At 47.1% G+C, this 16,716-nt stretch overlaps 1 non-coding gene across 1 annotated transcript; it reads left to right on the forward strand.

Moving 5' to 3' along the window:
- Positions 1 to 15,321: 15,321 nt before the first annotated feature.
- Positions 15,322 to 15,423, forward strand: LOC123567745 (U6 spliceosomal RNA). The gene has a single exon (XR_006690852.1). It is a non-coding gene; the product is annotated as a U6 spliceosomal RNA (small nuclear RNA).
- Positions 15,424 to 16,716: the final 1,293 nt, after the last annotated feature.

A 16,716-nucleotide genomic window follows, 5' to 3' on the forward strand; every position in this document is an offset into this window, starting at 1 on the left:
GCTCACTGCAAGCTCCGCCTCCCGGGTTCACGCCATTCTCCTGCCTCAGCCTCCCGAGTAGCTGGGACTACAGGCGCCCGCCACCTCGCCCAGCTAGTTTTTTGTATTTTTTAGTGGAGACGGGATTTCACCATGTTAGCCCATGTTGGGATGGTTTCGATCTCCTGACCTCGTGATCCACCCGTCTTGGCCTCCCAAAGTGCTGGGATTACAGGCTTGAGCCACCGCGCCCGGCCAACATTTTTCTTTTCTTTTCTTTCTTTCTTTTTTTTTTTTTTTGAGATGGATTTTTGCTCTTGTTGCCCACGCTAGAGTGCAACGGTAGGATCTCGGCTGACTGCAACTTCCGCCTCCCAGGTTCAAGCGATTCTCTTGCCTCAGCCTCTCGAGTAGCTGGGATTACAGGCATGCGCCACCACGCCAGGCTAATTTTGTATTTTTAGTAGAGACGGGGTTTCTCCATGTTGGTCAGGCTGGTCTCAAACTCCCGACCTCACGTGATCCTCCCGCATCGGCCTCCCAAAGTGCTGGGATTACAGGCGTGAGCCACTGCGCCCGGCAATATTTTTCAATCTTCATCATATTGGAGGTTAGTAATTCACACATGTGACTAGTGGCCTTCTTATAACACTCTTTTTGGTACCTGTGACACTATACTGCCTTGGATTTTCTGTCACCCGTCTGCGGTACCTTTTCCGTTTTCTTTGTTAACTCTTTGGCTTGTACCTAACAATTTATTTTATTTTATTTTTTTGAGATGGAGTCTCGCTCTGTCGCCCAGGCTGGAGTGCAGTGGCGCGATCTCAGCTCACTGCAAGCTCCGCCTCCCGGGTTCACGCCATTCTCCTGCCTCAGCCTCCCGAGTAGCTGGGATTACAGGCGCCCGCCACCACGCCCGGCTAATTTTTTGTATTTTTAGTAGAGACGGGGTTTCACCGTGGTCTCGATCTTCTGACCTTGTGATCCGCCCACCTCGTCCTCCCAAAGTGTTGGGATTACAGGCATGAGCCACCGCGCCCGGCCGTACCCAACTATTAAATGTAGTGAATTCCTCCAATGTCAGTCTCAGGGTCCTCTTCTTTTCTCATTGTATACTTTCTGCTTGGGCAGTCTCACCCCTTCCTATTGGTTTTTTCAGTGATTCGCAGATTTATACCACTAACCTAGTTTTTTCATATATCATGAGATACATATATCTAACTAGTGTTTAATATCTCCACTTGGAAGTCCTACAGGCATCTGACACCTAACATGACAAAACTGAAGCCAGTCTTTGATCTTCATTGCCCTTCTCCTTGCAGCATCCTTCGTTACTTCTCAACTCAGCTAATGGCACTACCAACCCCCAGAAACACAAGCCAGTAACCTGGAAGCCATCCTTGATAGCTCCCTCTCCGTCACCTACCACATCCACACCATGTCTAGTGTCATTGGTTCTATCTCCAACATGTCTCAAATCCATACTTCTCTGCCATCACCTGGTCCAAACTAGCATCTTCTCTCCCCTTACCTATCTCCTATAATCTCCTAACTGGTCTCTCTTCTCTTTTGTCCTTCTTCCATTAATTGTCTTTTTTAAAGGTAATTTAGAGCATGAATTAAAATTCGTCAGTAGCTTTCCATTGCACTAGGATAGAATCTAGAATCCTTACTCAGGCCTTTCTCTATTCCTCTAGGCTCTTTTCAAGCCATTTTTTCCCTCCCTAACTATGCTTCAGCCACACTTCTCCTTCATTTATAGCCAAGCTCTTTCTGACCATAGGGCCTTTGCATACACTGTTTCCTTTGCCTGGAATTATCTTCCCTCCTCTTGCCTTGCCTTGCCATTCTCCTTCCCCATACACTAGTTGCCTGGCTAACTTCTACTCCCTTTCAGGCCTCCATATTCTCCACTCAGAGAAACCCTTCTTAACCTTCCAATCTAAAATAGGTCCTGCTGGGTATGGTGACTGATGCCTGTAAACCCAGCACTTTGGGAGGCTGAGGTGGGAGGATCACTTGACACCAGGAGTTCCAGATCAGCCTGGGTTACATAGCAAGACCCCATCTCTATAAATAATAAAATACATCCCTCCTTGTCCTTCTTTCTCATAACTTTTCATTCATAATGTTTACTACAGTTTGAAATTATAATTGTACATTTATTGGTATATTAATTTGTTCAGTATCTTTTTTCCCCATAGACTGAAAGTTCCCTGGGAGCACAAATCACATGTCTTCTGTGTACTGCAGTGTGCCCACCCACACTTACCAAAGTGCCTGCGACATAGTAGGCCTTTAATAATTGTTGAGCCGGGCGCAGTGGCTCAAGCCTGTAATCCCAGCACTTTGGGAGGCCGAGATGGGCGGATCACAAGGTCAGGAGATCGAGACCATCCTGGCTAACACGGTGAAACCCTGTCTCTACTAAAAAATACAAAAAACTAGCTGGGCGAGGTGGCGGGCGCCTGTAGTCCCAGCTACTCAGGAGGCTGAGGCAGGAGAATGGCGTAAACCCGGGAGGCGGAGCTTGCAGTGAGCTGAGATCCGGCCACTGCACTCCAGCCTGGGCAACAGATGAGACTCCCTCTCAAAAAAATAAAATAATAATAATAATAATAATAATAATTGTTGAATGAATAAATTCATGTCCTCCTGATAGGCATACTTGATGGTGAAACTAGACATCAGAGCCTGATGCCAGTAAATATTTAAGTCAGTTATATAGTTTGACTGTGTCCCCACCCAAATCTCATCTTGACCTGTGGTTCCCACAATCCCTACATGTCGTGGGAAGGACCCAGTGGAAGGTGATTGAATCACGGGGGCGGTGACCCTCATGCTGTTCTTGTGATAGTGAGTGGGTTATTTTCCCTGGCTTTGCTCTGCACTTCTCCTTGCTGCTGCCATGTGAAGAAGGACATCTTTGCTTCCCCTTCTGTCATAATTGTAAGTTTCCTGAGGCCTCCCCAGTCACACTGGAACTGAGTCAATTATACCTCTTTCCTTTATAAATTACCCAGTCTTGGGTACATTTTTATTACCAACAAGAGAATAGACTAATATAGTCAGCTTGTGTAGATCCCCTTGGCTGGGATTCTAGGCTCACCAACCATCTTTTTGATAATTTCCTTTTTTTTTTTTTTTTTTGAGCGAGTCTCACTCTGTCGCCAGGCTGAAGTGCAGTGGCGTGATCTCGGCTCACTGCAACCTCCGCCTCCTGGGTTCAAGCGATTCTTCTGCCTCAGCCTCCCAAGTAGCTGTGGCTACAGGCACGCGCCACCACGCCCAGCTAATTTTTGTATTTTTAGTAGAGATGGGGTTTCACCATGTTGGCCAGGATGGTCTTGATCTATTGACCTCATAATCCGCCCACCTTGGCCTCCCAAAATGCTGGGATTACAGGCATGAGCTACCTCACCGGCTGATAATTTGCCTTTTCATTTTTAATTTAAATAGCTTCAGGTCCCACAGAGGCTGTAATTGATCTTTAACGCCCAAATTCCTGATATGCTGGCTGTCCTAGAGAGCCACATGCCTCAGTCCCTGAAGGATCCCCAACTACTTCTCAGGGTCCACTTCTCCACCCAGCCCTCTGCTCCTCTGGAAAGATGTTGTATGTCCCCAGGGGCTCTCCTCGGGCTTTCCCAAATGATCAAGACCTCAAGGATCCACTTAATGCTCTGTCCCTTTCCTCCTCACTATGCTACAGGTTTCTCCTAGGACTCTTTTTGTTCCAAAAACCCAATTCAAACTAGTTGACCACAAAGGAGACCTGGTTAATTCTCATAACGCTGGATGCACCAGGGCCAAACCTTAAGGAAAGCTGGAATCAAGAACCTCTAAGCTATCTGGCTCTTGCCCTCTGCCTCTCATCCCAGCTCCTCTCCTCCTGTTGGCTTCATCTTCTCTTTTTTCAGACAACTTCTCTCCATGTATTTGGGGATGTAGCTGCTGCAGTTCCAAGGTTTTGTGCCCAAGTCCCGCATCCCAGACAGGAAAGAATCTTCCGCCACCAGGTCCATTTAGAAAAATCTGAGGGAAGGTCATTAATTGACCAGTCACATGCCCAGCTTGGGTTACATCTCAGTCCTGTGTGGCCAAGGGTGTGGACTCGCAGGTGTGGAATGGTGAGGAAGTTTCCCATAGGAAGGGAGGAGGGAGGTGCAGTGCCAGAAGAAGAGAAAAGATATGAAGCAGTGTGAGCAGATGCCCACTACACTATCGTTTGTGCAGAAATAATGAGATTGCCTTTATGGGTTGAATTGTGTCCCCCAAAAAGATACGTTTAGGCCATGTGTGGTGGCTCACACCTGTAATCCCAGCACTTTGGGAGGCCAAGGCAGGAACATCACTTGAGCCCAGGAGTTCGAGACCAGCCTGGGCAACATGGTGAGACCCCCGTCTCTACAAAAAATGAAAAAATTAGCTGGGTGTGGTGGCGGAAGCCCGTGGTCCCAGCTATTCAGGAGGCTGAGGAGGGAGGATCACTTGTGCTTAGAAGGTACAGACTGCAGTGAGCCATTATTTTACCACTGCACTATAGTCTGGGTAATAGAGTGAGACCCTCAAAAAAAAAATGTTAACTTTGCTGCTAATTAATTTAAGATTCTGAATCTGCAAAGGCAAAGGCCAACCTTCCTGGGCCTGTCTGGAGGTGTCTAACAGAAAGCTAGATGACCAGACGACATCTGTCTCCATGGCATCACCGTGTTCCTTTCTATGGATAAAATGGGTCCAGGGGCCAGGCGAGGTGGCTTATGCCTGTAATCCCAGCTACTCGGGAGGCGAAGGCACGAGAAACACTTGAACCCAGGAGGCGGAGGTTTCAGTGAGCTGAGATGGTACCACTGCACTCCAGCCTGGGAGACAGAGTGAGACATTGTTTCAAAAATTAAAAAATAACAAATGAAACAGGCTGGGCACGGTGGCTCACACCTGTAATTCCAGCACTTTGGGAGGCTGAGGCGGGCAGATCGTGAGGTCAGGAGTTCAAGACCAGTCTGGCCAACATGGTGAAACTCCGTCTCTACTAAAAGTACAAAAATTAGCTGGGCATGGTGGCAGGTGCCCGTAATCCCAGCTCCTCAGGAGGCTGAGACAGCAGAATTGCTTGAACCTGGGAGGAGGAGGTTGCAGTGAGCCGAGATCGTGCCATTGTACTCCAGCCTAGTGACAGAGCGAGACTGTCTCAAAAAATAAAATAAAATAAAATGGATTCAGGTGATAACACTCTTTCCTACCTATGGCCCCGTCCCTCTATCCTAACAGGGGTCCTCTGATTGAGGATTAGGACTAAACGTGGCTGTTTTCCCACTTTATCCCTCATGGCTGCTGTAATTTTTATCTTTATTTTTATCCTATAGAAAGTAAAATACTCCCAATAGATTAACTCTACTGTTATGTAGTTTTTGCTTCAAATGCAAAGAATATTTGTCCTTGGGTATAATTTTTTGTGACCCTACGTGGTTGCGAGTGTCTGTTGGTGTGCATGGATGCTTTGCTTCAAATGAGTTGCCTTTACAACGTGATAACCTTGTACCATATGTCGGGCAAATATCTTGGCCATAATTCACAGGCAACTGACACATCAATAGATTCTCTGCCCGTTCTCATTGTGGAGAGTCTGTGTTAGTGGCCTTTGTCTACCATGGAACCGACAGAGGGGCAGGATTAGCTCACTGACGCTCGGAACACAAGTGACGAGGGATTTCATGAAAACAAAGCCAAACAAACGAGGCGGCTTCCGCGGGCACCTGGCTGAATAAATTAAACTTGATTGAATCCTCTATTATAATGACGACAGAAAAAGAGGTAAAATATGCCTTCCCTAATGAGTTTCTTTACAGTCATTTACTATTTAAAACTTGCTATCCCAGGAAGGCAGCCATCGCGTAAGACTGCTTTGACTGGGTCTCGAAGGCTCTGTAAAATCTCTGGGCTTACAGAAGCATTGTGCATACTTCCCGCAAGCATAGTTACTGGACAATGTTGCTTTAAAGCCAAGCTAGCAAGGGAACCCTACACTCTCTTCCTCTTGGCCTGCCCTAGGTTCTGAGTGGTCACATGAAGATGGCCTCAAAGCAGGAGAAACTAATGTGCCAAGCAGGGAAAACACTTTTGTCTCCCAGGCTGGTGTGCCGTGGTGTGATCATGGCTCACTGCAGCCTTGATCTCCTGGGCTCAAGCAATTCTCCTGCCTCAGGTCCCAGAATAGCTGGGACTACAGGCTGCGCCAGCACACGCCACTACATTTTGTATTTTTAGTAGAGACAGGGTTTAGCCATGTTGCCCAGGCTGGTCTGGAGCTCCTGGGTTCAAGCAATCCACCCACCTCAGCCTCTCAAAGTGCTGGGATTACAGTCGTGAACCACCCCACCCAGCCATTTTTTTTTTCTTTTGAGACAGGATCTTGCTCTGTTTCTCCTGCTGGAGTGCAGTGGCACACTCATGGCTCACTGTAGCTTCAACAGCCCAGGCTCAGGTAATCCACTTCAGCCTCCAGAGTAGCTGGGACAACAGGTGTGCCCACTAAGCCTGGCTAATTTTATTTTTGTAGAGATGGGGTCTCACTGTGTTGCCAAGGCTGGGCTTGAACTTCTGGGCTCGAGTAATTCTCCTGTCTGGGCATCCTGAAGTACTGGGATTAACAAGTGTGAGCCACTGCACCCCGCCTCCAATAAAACTTAATAAATTCTAACAGTTACTTCCCCAAGCATTGAAAACTCTTCTACAACACGAGTTTTAATGATGGCATAACATTCCATATAGATTTTCATGATTTATTTAACAAAGGCTTTAATGTTGGACATTTAGTTTCTCTTCATTTGCTTACCTCAACTGGTGCTCATAATTATTTTGTAACAATTTTTTTTTTTAAGACGGAATCTCGCGCTGTCACCCAGGCAGGAGTACAGTAGTGAGAGCTCAGCTCACTGGACCCTCCGCTTCCTGGGTACAAGTGATTCTCCTGCCTCAGCCTCCTGAACAGCTGGGACTACAGGCGCCCGCCACCACGCCCAGCTAATTTTTGGATTTTTAGTAGAGATGGGGTTTCACCATATTGGTCAGGGTGCTCTTGAACTCCTGACCTTGTGATCTGCCCGCCTTGGCCACCTAAAGTGCTGGGATTACAGGTGTGAGCCACCATGCCCGGCCTATAGAAATTATTTTTAAAGTGGGGATGAGAAAAAAAAAAGAAAAAAGAAATGAAGTGGGGATAAGAAAAAGAAAGATTGCTCATAGGCCATTCAGAGATTATAACTGCCCTCATTATTATATATGCTTTTCAGGCTTATGATTACCTTTATTATTTATTTATTTATATTTTTTATTTTCTTGAGACAGAGTCTTGCTCTGTCATCACCCATGCTGGAGTGTGGTGGTGCGATCTCAGCTCACTGCAAACTCCACCTCCCAGGTTCAAGTGATTCTCCTGCCTCAGCCTCCCAAGTGGCTGGGATTATAGGCATGTGCCACAACACCTAGCTAATTTTTGTTTTGTTTTGTTTTTAGACGGAGTCTTGCTCTGTCGCCCAGGCTGGAGTGCAGTGGCATGATCTTGGCTCACTGCAACCTCCACCTCCTGGGTTCAAGCAATTCTCCTGCCTCAGCCTCCTGAGTAGCTGGGATTACAGGCATGTGCCACCACGCCCGGCTAATTTTTGTATTTTTAGTAGAGACAGGGTTTGACTATGTTGGTCAGGCTGGTCTCGAACTCCTGACCTCGTGATCTGCCTGCCTCGGCCTCCCAAACTACTGGGATTACAGGCATGAGCTACCACGTCCAGCCTAATTTTTGTATTTTTAGTAGAGACAGGCTTTGCCATGTTGGCCAGGCTGTGTTATCACCTTTAAATAAAGCTGGGGTTACATTGTACATCTTATTTTGTAACTTGAATTTTCACTTACCACAGTGATAAAGGTCTTCTTCCCCTCTGAGGTCCTAAACTTAGAATTGCTGGTCTCTGACTTCCATTATTCTAGTTTAACTTCTGTCTTCCGACTGTCTCACATCTACTCCCATAAGGGAGACTGCACTGACCATCTGGTCCTCTTGGCATTTTATTTCTTACTATAAAACTACAAATTGGCACCTGGCTTGCACATCAGTCTCTTAGGAGTTTGGTTACTGTTAGCTCCCCCTGTGAGCCTGAGTGATCACCTCAAGTATTCTAGCAAAATAGGAGGGTTGGGGCCCTCCAAAGCTGAGAATTTGGGCATTATGACCTAAATAAAGTAACACAATACTGTCTGAGCAACTAGTCAAACCCAACCAGCCTCCTTCTCTGACAACTTTATTTTGCTTTCTTTAAGTGCCCTACCAATTATTATAAGTGATGACTGGTATGTATCATTTTAAATGGCAAACAACTCTAAATGGCTTGGTGGAGGGCAAGTTCAGACATCGTCGCTGGAGACTGGCTGAGAGTAGAAGCCCCTTTGCAGTGTTCTTTGAAGTGCTGACTTTAGTTACACAAAATGCTAAATTGCCTCTCCCACTGTCAAAATAGCCTTTTATACCTCTTCCTGTTTATGCTATCAATGAGTTAATATGTAGGCTTCAGAACTCAATTTTGATCTGCTCTTGATAAAACCTTGGTTTACAGAACTACAGTAGTTTTTCACATTGTTGAGAAAAAGTTGAACTATTGTAATAATGGATTTTCTGTGTGTATAGAAACTCCTATGATTGATTTAATTTTTTTTTTTTTTTTTTGGAACGAAGTTTCGCTCTTGTTGCCCAAATTGGAGTGCAATGGCATGATCTCAGCTTACTGCAACCTCTGCCTCCCGGGTTCAAGCAATTCTCCTGCCTCAGCCTCCTGAGTAGCTGGGATTACAGGCGCCTGCCACCACGCCTAGCTAATTTTTTTTATATTTAGTAGAGATGGGGTTTCACCATGTTGACCAGGCTGGTCTTGAACTTCTTACCTCAGGTGATCCACCTGCCTTGGCCTCCCAAAGTGCTGGGATTATAGGCGTGAGCCACCACGCCTGCCTGGCTTTTTTTTTTTTTTTTTTTTTGAGACAGAGTCTTGCTTTGTCACCCAGGCTGGAGTGATCTCAGCTCACTGCAACCTCCACCTCCCGGATTCAAGTGATTCACCTGCCTCAGCCTCCCAAGTAGCTGGGATTATAGGCACCCACCACCATGCTAATTTTTGTATTTTTTGGTAGAGATGGGGTTTCACCATGTTGCCCACGGCTGGTCTCCAACTCCTGACCTCAAGTGATCTACCCTCCTCGGCCTCCCAAAGTGCTGGGATTACAGGCGTGAGCCGCCGCACCCAACCTTGATTTAAATTTCTAAAAATCTCAACATAATGTGTTTGGCTGTTATTCTTATTATGCTTAGAGTCAGGCACTAGCACATACTAGACCTAATCTTGACTGATTTGAAAAGACCGCTGAAATCCATGATTTGCTACCAATTCTCTGTGTCTGCTGTGGCCAATATAAAGAAACTTGGATGCACTTAATTTATGAAGACAAGCATTTGCTGATCTGGAAGTTGAATGATACATGTGAATCCAATGATGCTGTACCCCTGCAGATAATGGCAGGCTGGATGTAGCGTGTTAGCCGTCATATTCTGTGTGATCCCTGTAATGGGGGCACTTCCCTTCCATCGTGGCGAGGCCAAAGCAGAGGTACACAGACCTGAACACAAACATGAAAAACACCTTATCACGTGGGAGTCCGGGGCAGGCTCGGGCACATCCATTCCTCTGGCATTTGAGCAGCTGTTTTCCACAGCATTAACGCAGCACAGCAGGGTAAGTCAGATTAAAAACCAATAAGAGTAGTCTCCTCATACCACCCTCAACTTCTTCCTACTTCACCAAAAAACCAATAAAAGACTGAATGTGGCCCTTTGTCAGCTAGACCTCAAAATCTTCTTTGCTTTATATGCGTATTTCCAATAAAAAACTACAAAGATTGTTAAAAGTCCTTTTATTTTTACTTACTTATTTATTTATTTATTTTTAGAGCCAGGGTCTCACTGTGTTGCCCAGGCTGGAGTTCAGTGGTGCAATCATAGCTCAATGCATCCTCCAACTCCTGAGCTCAAGTGATCCTCCCACTTCAGCCTCCAGAGAAGCTGGGACTACAGGTGCATGCTACCATGTCAGGCTAATGCTTTTGGTTTTTTAAGAGTTTTGTTGAGTCAGGGTCTTGCTATGTTGCCCAGGCTGGTCTCAAACTGCTAGCTTTAAGCAGTCCTCCTGCCTCAGTCTCCCAAAGGGTTGATATTACAGGCATGAGCCACTGTGTCTGGCCTTACAGTCCTTTTGAAACACAAGACAAGAAACATTTGGCCGTGTGTGGTGGCTCACGCCTGTAATTCCAGCACTTTGGGAGGCCAAGGTAGGCGGATCACCTGAGGTCAGGAGTCTGAGACCAGCCTGGTCAACATGGTGAGATCCCATCTCTACTAAAAATACAAAAATTGCCAGGCGCGGTGGCTCGTGCCTGTAATCCCAGCACTTTGGGAGGCCAAGGCAGGTGGATCACGAAGTCAGGAGTTCAAGACCAGCCTGGCCAAGATGGTGAAGCCACATCTCTACTAAAAATACAAAAAATTAGCTGGGCATGGTGACACGTGACTGTAATCCCAGCTACTCGGGAGGCTGAGGCAGAGAATTGCTTAAAATCCAGGAGGCAGAGGTTTCAGTGAGCCAGTATCTCGCCACTGCACTCTAGCCTGGGCAACAGAGCGAGACTCTGTTTCAAATAAAATAAAATAAAATAAAAATAAAAATACAAAAATCAGCTGGGCACCTGTAATCCCAGCTACTCAGGAGGCTGAGGCAGGCGAATCGCTTGAACCCGGGAGGGCGGAGGTTGCAGTGAGCCGATATCACACCATTGCCCTCCAGCCTGGGCAACAGAGCGAAACTCAATCTCAAAAAAAAAAAAAGGAAACATTTATTGAACACCTAGTACATTCCATGCACTGTAGTGTGTGTAGTTTTATTTAATTTCATTTCTGCACAACCCTGGGAAACGGTCTATTAGCAGACGCAGAGGATAAGGCATAGGACAATCAGGTAACACACGCAGGGCCAAATATCGTAAGTGGCAGAATTCAAATTAAAGCCACCTTCCAAGCCATGTCCTTCCCATCATCACGATACTGCATGTCTACAGCACAGTTGATGGGCATAACCCTTCTTAGCAACAGCAAGCAGCTGAGCAGAAAGTAATTGCAGGAGGCAGAGCCAAGAGGAAAACTGCTGAGAGTGCTGACAGTAGGTGGAGAGAACAGAAGCACACACCGTAGGGTGCAATCTTAGTGAGCTTTGTTTTCCTCCAATAGAGGTGAGTTCAGACCCAGGCGTGTCTCTCAAACATTCATTCCCCCTGCTTGGGCATCGTAGACTTGAAGGATTGGACTCAGGAGTGGGGGAGGACACAGGGGAAGTTGCTTTCCTGGCGTGAGGACTCCGGCCACAGTGGTAGTGTACAGCAAGTACAGGGTAACAGAAGGGCCAGCGGGAGGACACGGTGCAATGGTGTACCAAGGGACAGGAGAGTGAATCAGAGCCACAGGACAGAGCTCCACCCGTTTCCAGGGAGGTGCCTGGGGGGCTCCCGGAAGCCAAAGGCAGCGCCCAGAGGCAGTGTGAAGAGGCCTTCCTCAGACCTCAGGGTTTGGGCAGGGATAGTGGGTGACCTGTGTGCCGGCTCTCCGGAAACTGAAAGCAGCAAGAGACGCTTGGGCTCCATTTTTAGTTTTTCTGGTTTGTTTGTTTTGTTTTTTGCAGGCACTCAGTGGTTAGCTGGAAATAAAGGTGGAGGAACTGGGCAGTTCAAAGGTAGAGACGGCTTCCCCCAGCCCCGCCCCACCTCCCCTTTCACTCAGAAAAGCCACAAAAGCGTGGCCCCAGGGTGTGTGTGAAAGGAGGGAGGAGTGACTCCACCTAGCTCCTCTGGAGTAGAGGGAGGCTGTGGGCCTGGTGTCGTGCGCGCATGCCTGCGTGTGCCTGTGTGTGTGCGTGCTTGCCAGGTGCTCAAGGGTCGGGGGAGCTGGCCGAGAAGACTGAGGAGATGGAGGAAGGTGGAGGGAAGTGTAATAGAAGGAGGTGGAGGAAGGTGGAGGGAAGTGTAATAGAAGGAGGTGGAGGAAGGTGGAGGGAAGTGTAATAGAAGGAGGTGGAGGAAGGTGGCTGCTGTAGAGCTTTGGCTCTGGCTGGCCCGATCCTCTTTCTGAAGTTGCAGCTGCACTTCGGGGCCAGGCACTGTTGACACTGTGGGTATAAACGTGTGGCCAGCAGCAGAATAGAGACTCAGTCTTGAGAAAGAAAGTGGTGACTTCCCCCTCTTCCTTCCTTCTTTCCTCTACAGAGTCTGCCATCTGGGGGCAGAGATATGGGCAAGCCCTCATTATAATACTAGCAGTGAAGGGCTGGGCATGACAGGTGGAAACCCCATTGGCTCTAGAACTCAGGGCATGGAATTTGGTATGGTGGCAGGCAGGGGTCCAGAGGTGGTGTTCTCTATCTCTGTGGAACGAAGTAGCTTAAGGTATAGCAGTTTGAGAGAAGAAATGTTTATTATCTCACAATTTCTTTGGGTCATAAATACGGGTATGGCTTAGCTGGGTGCTTTCTGGCTGAAGGTGTTTCATGAGGTTACAGTCATGCCACCAGCTGGGGCTGCCATCTCATCTGAAGGCTCAACACTGGGGGACCGAAGTCCAAGCTCCCTCACTGGTCACCAGCAGGATTCAGTTCTTCGAAGGCTGTCATTTAGAAGCCTCCCTCTGTCCCTCCTTACAGGTCCGTCTCACAGGGCACTTCGTGACATGGCAGTTGACTTTCTGGAGACCATCCAAGTGAGAAAGAGCCCTTAGAAAGAAGTGACAGTCTTTATGTAACCTAATCTCAGAAGTGATGTCTCATCCCTTCTGCAAGGTTCTATCATTCAAAATTGCATCAGTAAATCCAGCTCACTCAAGGGAAAGGGATTCCTAGGAGGTAGGGGTCACTGTGGGCCATTCTAGAGGCTGCATGTCACAGCATCCAAGCTGAGCCCTACAGAGTGACAGGAGTTCATCAGGCAGCGAGGCAGGAGGGAGCTGAGGGACGGCAGGTGCAGTGAACCGTGGCTGTAACTCAGTATGGCCGCACAGAGAGCGCTGCCTGAGGGTGAGAGGTGCCGTGGAGAGCCCAGCAGGGCCCAGAACTTGTACCATCTTTTAACCCGAGTTTGCAAGGGTGGACTTTATCCTGCAAGCGTGAAGAGCCTAAAGCTGGAGGCTCACAGTTAAGATTTGGCTTTAAAAAGATTACACTCCTGGCCCAGCTCGGTGGCTCATGTCTGTAATTCCAGCACTCTGGGAGGCTGAGGTAGGCGGGTCACCTGAGGTCAGGAGTTCGAGACCAGCCTGGCCAACATGTTGAAACCCTGGCTCTACTAAAAATACAAAAAAATTATCTGGGCAAGGTGGTGGGTGCTTGTAATCCCAGCTATGAGGGAGGCTGAGGCAGGAGAATCGCTTGAACCCAGGAGGTGGAGGAGGTTGCAGTGAGCCGAGATGGCGCCGCTGCACTCCAGCCTGGGTGACAGAGCGAGACTGTATCTGAAAGAAATGAAAGGAAAGGAAAAGAAAGGAAAAAAAAAGAAATGAAAACAAGGAAGGTTACCACTGCTGTGGGAGAATGGATTGAAGGGAGTAAAAGAGCAGAGGGAGGCCAACTGGCGGGGTGAGGCGGATGCGGGGATTGCACTGAGGAGCTGGAGAGGCCAAATGGCTGGCGGCAGCGCTGCTGCAGAGCTGGCGTCACTGGGTGTAGGAACTGACTGCTATGTCTGTCTTCCTCCTCGGGAACATAAGCTCAATGAGGACAGGGATACTTGTTTGTAGTCTCTGGTATCCCCAGTGTTTAGGACAGTGGTGCTAGATGGATGACTAGGACACCCCCAGGTTTCTGGCTTGAGTAACTGGGCGGAGCTATTCTCTAAGCTGTGAGGCACAGAGGGCAAACATGGATAGGAACTTAACATTTGAGAAATACTGAGCTTGAGGTGCTTTGTAGGCCATCTGAGAATAAATGCTTAGTAGGCAGTTGACGTGCGGGGATCTGGAAAGCCTCTCAAAGAAATGGTGAGAGATGGAGACTTGAGAATCCAAGCACCTAGACACCAATGATGGGAGTAGTTAACATGGCCCTAGGACCCTTCCCCAGAGTTTCTAGGACACCTTATGCAGCAACGTTGCTTGCTTTGAAAGATAGTAAAGGAAGAAAGTCTTGCCAATTGTCATTCACAAAAGAAAGTCGAAAATATGTTGCCAGAGAGGGGAGGAGAAAGCCAGGAATCACAGGAAGCCAGAAGAGAGTTTCAGGTACTGTGAGAACAGCACAGTAGGTTAGATAAGGACTGAAAGGAGGCCAGTGAGTTGAAGCCCACTGTGGGTGGGGAGGAAGGAGAAAAGGAATGTTTTCCAGAAATGCAAAGCACTACTTAATATTTATTTTATTTTATTTTTTTGAGACGGAGTCTCGCTCTGTTACCCAGGCTGGAGTGCAGTGGCGCAATCTCTGCTCACTGCAACCTCTGCCTCCCAGGTTCAAGTGATTCTCCTGCCTCAGCCTCCAGAGTATCTGGGATTACAGGCACCCACCAACACGCCTGGCTAATTTTTGTATTTTTAGTAGAGACAGGGTTTCACCATATTAGCCAGGCTGGTCTCGAACTCCTGACCTTGTGATCCGCCCACCTCAACCTCCCAAAGTGCTGGGATTACAGGCGTGAGCCACCGTACTCGGCCTATTTTATATTATACTTATTTTATTTTATTTCTTGCTCTGTTATTCAGGCTGAAGTGCAGTGGTACAATCATGGCTCACTACAGCCTCCACCTCCTAATTCTCAAGCAATCCTCCCACCCCAGCCTCCCAGAGTGCTGGGATTACAGATGTAAGCCACTACACCTGGCCTCCATTACTTAAAAATTGTTTAAATTAAAGGCTGGGCGCAGTGGCTCACACCTATAATCGCAGCACTTTGGGAGGCCGAGGCAGGAGGATCACCTGCGGTCAGGAGTTTGAGAGCAGCCTGGCCAGCATGGTGAAACCCCGTCTCTACTAAAAATACAAAAATTAGCTGGGCATAGTGGTGGGTGCCTGTAATCCCAGCTACTTGGGAGGCTGAGGCTGGAGAATCCCTTGAACCCAGGAGGCAGAGGTTGCAATGAGCAGAGATCATGCCATTGCACTCCAGCCTGGGCAACTGAGTGAAATTCTGCCTCAAAAAAAAAAAAAAAAAAAAAAAAAGATTAAAATTAAAACTGTCACTTCTGAACACCATTAAAAAACAAAGTGCCTGCTTCGGCAGTACATATACTAAAATTGGAACATTGGAACCATAACAGAGAAGATTAGCATGGCTCCTGCAAAAGATGACAGGCAAATTCATCAAGCATTCCTCTTATTATTATTATTATTTTTGAGACAGTGTTTCACTCCTATCACCACAGCTGGAGTACAGTGGCGTGATCTCAGCTCACTGCAACCTCCACCTTCCGGGCTCAATGGATTCTTCTGCTTCAGCCTCTGGAGTAGCTGGGACTATAGGCATGCACCACTGTGCTCGGCTAATTTTTGTATTTTTGGTAGAGGCGGGGTTTCACTATGTTACCCAGGCTGGTTTTGAACTCCTGAGCTCAAGCGATCCACCCGCCTCAGTCTCCTAAAGTGCTGGGATTACAGGTATGAGCCACTGTGCCCAGCCTCGTATTTTTTTATATTCATTTTGAAAAAAAAACAACATACAAAATATAGATAAGCATTTAGATCACAAGTTCCTCAAACTGGTCTTTGTCGCAGCAATTTAGGAATCACCTAGGTGGTTTTTAAAAATACATGTTCTGCCGGGCATGGTGGCTCATGCCTGGAATCCCAGCACTTTGGGAGTCCGAGGCGGGTGAGTCCGAGGCGGGTGGATCATGAGGTCAGGAGATCGAGACCATCCTGGCCAACACGGTGAAACCCCGTCTCTACTAAAAATACAAAAAAATTAGCCGGGCATGGTGGCGGGCATCTGTAATCCCAGCTACTCTGGGAGACTGAGGCAGGAGAATGGCATGAACCCGGGAGGCGGAGCTTGCAGTGAACTGAGATTGCGCCACTGCACTCCAGCCTGGGAACAGAGTAAGACTTCGTCTCAAAAAAAAAAAAAAATACAGATTCTGGGTTTGCCCCAGTTCCATAAAATTCACCTCTCAAGGGTGAAGCAGGAGAAAACTATTTTTTAATGTGCCAAGTGACTTTGAAGTGTGACAAGTTTTTCAAACATTTTATTTGGAGTTTTCTGCTTTTATTATTTTTAATTGACACATAATAATTGCATATATTTATGCGGTGCCATGTAAGATTTTGATATAGGCACACAATGTGTAATGATCTAATCAGGGTAATTAACATATCCATAACCTCAAAGGGTTTTGAATCACTCATTTAAACCTCTAATACTCATTTTTTCTTTGACTTTAAGCCCTTTTAGAATAAATAAAGTGATACAAAATATTCATAGATTACTAAACTGTTAGAAGCCAATTGTTACATTTAAGACTTTAATAGGGAACTTAAAGCAATCAAGAAAATAAACTCTCCACAAAGTTTTAAAAAACAACTATAAAATACATCCTGTAGGCCAGGTGCAGTGGCTCAATCCCAGAACTTCGGGAGACGGAGGCAGGCGGATCACCTGAGGTCAGGAGTTCGAGAC

Source organism: Macaca fascicularis, chromosome 11 (assembly GCF_037993035.2).
Source record: "Macaca fascicularis isolate 582-1 chromosome 11, T2T-MFA8v1.1".
Classification (NCBI taxonomy): domain Eukaryota; kingdom Metazoa; phylum Chordata; class Mammalia; order Primates; family Cercopithecidae; genus Macaca; species Macaca fascicularis.